At 38.0% G+C, this 6,663-nt stretch overlaps 1 pseudogene; it reads left to right on the forward strand.

Moving 5' to 3' along the window:
* The first annotated feature begins 1,626 nt into the window (after nt 1–1,626).
* On the forward strand, nt 1,627–2,398 carry LOC102433876 (annotated as a pseudogene).
* Nucleotides 2,399–6,663: the final 4,265 nt, after the last annotated feature.

A 6,663-nucleotide genomic window follows, 5' to 3' on the forward strand; every position in this document is an offset into this window, starting at 1 on the left:
AAAGTGTTATGAGTAGGAGGAGGGACTATGCCTGGGGTCCATTCAGAAGTGTAGAGAGTAGATTTTAAATTCATACAATGAAATAATATTATGGGGGAGAAATTACTTGGTAATCTTTCAATTTTGTTGGAAATAAATTTCATCCAAGTTGTGGTGTTATGGATAGGGAAGAAAGAAGAAAGAGACTCAGATTTGGTAAATGGGGAAAAAAGATGTAAGTAAAATAGGCAACAATATAAAGAACAGTTGATAAGTTGATTTAACTAATTCTCCTAGACAATGTTTTATTTTTCACCTAGTACCTTTCTAATGAACCAGAAATTTGTCCTGTAGTACCTTAAAATATCAGTAATTACGTGATTATGTAGAACAGAAAATATAGAAATTTATAATGATAATTTGGTAATATATAATTAAACTGTCTTTGAACAATCTTGGTGACATTTAATAATTTTCAAGATATACTTAAACCACTTGACATAAATACTCAATAATACCTTCAAAGGAAGATCTTCATTTTCTCCCATCTTTTAGCCTTTATAAGTCTTTGAAGAAATGTTATCTCTAATGCATTAAGTTATCAGCAAGCCAGGTTTGTTGTACTGTAAAAATAAGCTTCCCTGAGGAAACACTACAGATCCTATGTCTTGATATTGAATAGATTACTTCCTGAAAGGCTGGCAAGAGTGTAAAAGAAATTAATGCCTCCCTTTTAAATAACTTAGGAGGCTTTTTTTTCTAATGTACAATGTAGGAAATAAGTCAGATCTTTTTCAGTCTTTGAAAATAAGACAGAAAGGCTACTTTAATTATTTTTATTTTGTTATTTTTAGTAGAATTTTTGTAGATATGTAGTATTCTTACATTACTGAAACATCTCAAATATCCTGAACTCAAGGGACTTCAGAAGGTGGGAGGTTTTTAAAAGTACCCCTTAGTACTATGTTATACTTGCAATTATAAAAAAAGACATTCTTCACTTTACATTTTAGTAATGTGAAAACTGGTTATATGGCATCTACACCCTTCTTCCCTCATAAACACACATCAATCATCCGTGTACATATGAAACTACACTATATTGGTATAAATATTATACAACTACATTAAGTTATATGTGTGCTTGGGTTTGTGTTTTTCCTTCCCATAGCACTCTCTGGAATAATCAATTAAATTGCATTTCTTTCTTTTGATAAGATTATTCAATAGTTCTGTTATAAAAATAATAAATTATTATAAAATGATTTATGTGGTATCCAAAGGATATTGTGTTAGATTTGAGATAATAAAACTTAATCTTGATGATATTTTAAAAATGTTATTGAATTCCTTCTAAAAAACTTTTGGACCATACTTTGATACTACAGATTGGAAAATAACATCCTTTATTATTAAGATAACTACCAAAAGGACACAAAGTTATTTATGTTTGAAAACCTGAAAAATAATCGAAGGTCAGTCAAATGTACAGATTTTTTCAAGATGCATTTTCTTGCCTTCCAGTCCCGCCGCACGGTGACTGTATGGCTGTGAGGGGCCGCGTCTTGCCGCCCCTGGCCGACTGGCATGGTGCTGGGCGCCGGGGGCCTCGCCTGTTTCAAGATGCCCAGGGTAAAGGTAGCAGTAATGCTGATGTTGGTGAGCAAACTAAGGCTGGATGATGGTCTGAAAGGGTCCTGGATGTCAGCCACTGTCTCTGACTCCGCTCTGAGGGTGTCTGTGAGGCACAGGCTGCTCCTTTAAGAGGTTGCAGAACTTGAAGCTAAGGAACCTTGTGCATGCAAAGTGCATTTTCCTAACCCCACCAAGCTTCATTGCTTTCAGCTAACTGTAACCCCAGATGTGGGTTACTACGGGGGTAGGGGGCTGGGCAATTTCAGTTTGAAACAGAAGTTCCTTGATGCATACAACCTGGTGCCGCCCAAAGAGAGATGCTTGACCAGTACTGGCACCCCAACATCACAGAGACGGGCGGGATATGTCTGAGTGTACTGAGAGAGCATGCCACCGACGGCACTGGCTGGGCTCCCACGAGTTTGGGGATTAAACTCTTTGTTTACTGATCTTCTGAACTTCAATGACCCACTGAATATCGAGGCCGCAGAGCATCCTGAGGGACAAGAAGGACTTCTGGAACAAAGTGGAAGGCTGCAATAGTGGTACCCCAGATGATAGGAGGGGAGCCTGCAGAGAGGACTCTGCTAGAGTGTCCTCTCCAGCTCTCGGGGGGCCTCCATCCCAGTCCTCGCATCCCGCAGACCCTGGGTTCTGTGACATGTCCTACAGAGGAACCTCTTCACGACTGCCCATTGTAGACGGAGTTCCACATAAATACAGCAAGAAAATGCGTTTGGGCTCTAAAGAGTTGTCTGCTTACCTTAACATGTTTACTTTGTGAACACAGCTGTACTCTGTAGGCTCAGGAATGCTTTAGAAGTTGCAATGAACTCAGAATCGCAGCTTGCTTCTTACCTGCCCCCAAATCACTTTCCTGCACAGCAATGCCAATGACATGTCTGGGGCTGGCAGGTGGGCGGCCCCAGCCCCCTGCAAACTGTGATTGGACCTGCAATCTCTTATCTCCTACCAGGAATGTAGGCCATGCCTCAGTGGCTGAAGCTTCCCAGTATGCAGTCATTCACTGTAGATCTCTTACTGAAATGCGTATTTTATTTAATGTAAGTATATTTTGGGACAGATTTGTAATTTGTACAATTTAATGCTTTAATTATTTTTTCTATTCTCAAAAAAAGATACATTTTATTCAATAAACATTTGGTATACTTAATACATTTGAAAATTATTTATAAACTAGTGGCCTAGTGCAAGAAATTCATGCATGGGGGGAGGGGGTTCGCTCAGCCCCCCACCAGTGCACGAATTTCATGCACCAGGCCTCTAGTTGGGTAATATGATGATAAATAAAAACGTGTCATTAAGGAATTCAAAAGATAGTCTGAGAGCTAGCTGGCATGGCTCAGTGGTTGAGCATGGACCTATGAACCAGTAGGCATGGTTAGATTCCCAGTCAGGGCACATGCCTAGATTGTGGGCTTGGTCCCCAGTGTGGGGCATGCAGGAGGCAGCCAATCAATGATTCTCTCTCATCATTGTTTCTATCTCTCTCTCCTTCTCTCTTCCTCTTTGAAATCAGTAAAAATATATATTTTTAAAAATATAGTATGAGAGACTGTCAATCAGCAGACTATTACAATACTAAATTAGGCAATATAAAACATACAATGGAGGAATTTTGGAAGAGACAAATACATCTTCAGTAGAGGTCTGAGAAAGAGAACATTTTTTAAGTGAAGGAGGAATCTAAGATAAGTACTTAATGGTGATATATAAGTTAATAAGGTGAAAGAACAGTGTTGGGAAGAAGAGACAAGGTGATGAGGGAAGTAACATGCTTGCAGATCCAGAGTAAAGAGAAAGGGATCATAGAAAGGACACTGGAATTGGAATTATGTTAAAAGTAAGTGAATATTGAGATCTTGCTCCCTGGTATCTGCCATCAGTTTAGCTCAAGTAAATTTTGAGAATTTTGTCAAAATTCTCAAAAAGAGTGAATGTTTAAGTAAGTGTCATTTAATATCATCCTTGAAAGTCTGTCTTGAAAATGATGTAGAACCTCTGAAGGATTGCAAGAAGAAAGTAAGGACCAGACTTCTGTCTTGGAAAAGTCACCGGTAATAAACAGTGAGCATTCATATACGTCATGACTGTTAACAGTATTTATTTATTTATTTTAATATATATTTATTGATTTTTTACAGAGAGGAAGGGAGAGGGATAGAGAGTAAGAAAGATCGATGAGAGAGAAACATCAATCAGCTGCCTCCTGCACATTCCCCACTGGGTATGTGCCCTCAACCAAGGTACATGCCCTTGACCGGAATTGAACCTGGGACCCTTGAGTCCGCAGGCTGATGCTCTATCTACTGAGCCAAACCGGCTAGGACACTGTTAACAGTATTTAGATTCATTATTGGAAGTACATGTTGCATATTGAATGTTTTGGAAAAAAATATATATTACCTTGAATTGTAGTGTTTTCTATACCCTGGTAAAATATAAACTTCCTGAGATGGAGGCCATAATTTGATTCCACACAGAGTATTTTACATAATAAGATATGAAGACCCAGACTTTGAACTGAGAGCTTCAACCTTGTTTGGGGATGTTAGGATGCCTGCCAGATTATGTGGAATGCAGTCTTAATAGGAAATTATCTCCATGTGCATGTTGCTGCTCTTTCCTTCAACAACACTCAGTTTCACTGACTTCTGTTTTAACCTTTAAAAAAAACCTAGACTAAACAAACATTAATTATAGTCATCTCAGTAAGATAAGAAGATGAATTGAGTTTTCTGCTTCTACAAAAAACAGTATCTCAGTGGTAAAGTATTTTTCCCCCGGTCTCTTGTAAAGGAGATTATTTTGTAGAAGTCCAATGCTACCAAGAAATTGGTAGTGTTTATTGCTTGTCTCTAATGGAAATTACATTTTATGGGGAATTGAGATTGATTACCCTTATCTTGACAAGTGAAGATTGAGGGCATATACTATGGAATAGTGAACAGTCTCAAAAGCAAAGGGGAAATATTTAACACCTTAGTTACTAGGTTTTTAAGACTAGGATTATAGAGAGGGTTTATTTGATAAAAGCTCTTCTAATTTTATAAATAACCTTATTTAAGACCTATATAGTGAATTATTATACTTTTAGCGATGTGTTTTCCTAAAGCAAAAAAAAAAAGTCCCACTTTATTGATTAAAACAAAATCTGGTTTGGACTCAAAAAAGGAAAGACTCATGGACACAGACAACAGTATAGTGATTCCCAGAGGGGAGGAGGGCTAGAAGAGAGTAAAGGGGGCATAAATGGTGATGGAAGGAGACCTGTCTTGGGGTGGTAAACACATAATACAATATTCAGATGACATATTATAGAATTGTATGCTTGAAACCTGCATAATCTTATTAACCAATGTCACCCAATAAATTCAATTAAAATAAATTAAATAAAAAGGAAAGAATTAGGACAAATATGGGTTGAAATTAAATTGTAGTTATTATGGGAAACTTAACCATATATGTTTCTGACTCAGATATAGGAAAGTACTAAGGAATTTAAAATGATACTAGTCTCTATAAAATATATTTCTCAACTCTCACCCTTACCCTATGCTCCCAGAAATTAAAAAGAATACATTTTAAATATATAAAATATTATTTTAACAATATAATTTGTATGAAATATAAATTTAGTCATGTCTATAAAACCATCAGTGCACATATTGAACTACATGCGTCCTCTGTATTATGTTCATTGGCTTAATGCCAGTGACTTAAATAAAAAAGGTTAAAAATAATCAAGACTCAGTCATAAGATAAATAACTTCAGGGTATGTAATGTACAGCATGGTGACTATAAATAACAATACTGTATATTTGAAAGTTTATAAGAGAGCATATCTTAAAAGTTCTCATCACAAGAAAAAAAACTGCATAAGGTGATAGATGTTAACTAAACTTATTGAAGTAATATTAATAATTTCAAAATCCTGTATAATAAAAGCTTAATATGCAAACTGTCCCCTCGACTGGGAGTTGGACCACTTGCTCTGACATGCGCTGACGACCAGGGGGTGGCGCAGAACATGGCAGGCATCAGTGATGTGGCACTGGCAGGGGGCGGCAGTGGAGGCGCTGGAGGCCCTGATGGGCCCTGATGAGAGCAGGACTACGGTGGGATGGTGGAGCAGGTGAACGGGTGGCGCCAGGCCAAGGCAGGTGCAAACAGGGGCCCGATCACCCTGCTGATCGCCCAGCAGATGATGACCACTGGTGGCAGCGGCGGGTGGGGCCGCCACCCGGCTCTCAGGCTCTGAGGGAGCCAGGCAGGGGGCGGCCCTGATTGATCGCCCCACAGGCTGGATGGTGGAGCAGGTGAGGGGATGGCGCCAGGCCACCCCACAGGCCATCCCAAGGGACCACACCTGTGCATGAATTCATGCACTGGGCCTCTAGTAGATACATATATAAAATCATTATGTTGTACTCACTAAGCTAATATAATATTATATATCAATTATATCTCAATTTAAAATAAATAACTAAGACCTGAGCATTCTTATTTCTTTGAAGCCAAATTTAAAAAAGTCTATGAGATTATATAAATATATATTTATAGTACAGCTGTTGAATCTCATTATATTGTTTAATTGTTTTAATATCAATACACCTAGGGATTAAGTTCAATACTGAATTTTGGGGAATATGAATTGAGATAATTTTGAATGGACTGGTTATATAGATCTTATGATCTAGAGGCACAGGTAAAAGCTCACCTTTCAGAAGATTTTTTCATACTGTTACTTGAAATTTAACTATTCAAGAAACATTTCTCGCATTCTAAAAAGTGTTTGCACCTAGACCATAAATATCCTCAGAGGAAGAAACTTATCATTTTATAATAATTAATAACTTTACTGTTATTTGGCTATCAACTTGCATTCCAGCTGAGGAGTAGCATCTAGTGCATGGCACATTATGACGTGAGCCTGAACGAATGGCACAGAGTGTCCCAGGTCGCGCACTATTCTTCAATTTACCCAGAAGCTTCACCCCCCCAGGCAGTGTCAACACAGGAGAATG

Source organism: Myotis lucifugus, unplaced genomic scaffold (assembly GCF_000147115.1).
Source record: "Myotis lucifugus unplaced genomic scaffold, Myoluc2.0 scaffold_3105, whole genome shotgun sequence".
Classification (NCBI taxonomy): domain Eukaryota; kingdom Metazoa; phylum Chordata; class Mammalia; order Chiroptera; family Vespertilionidae; genus Myotis; species Myotis lucifugus.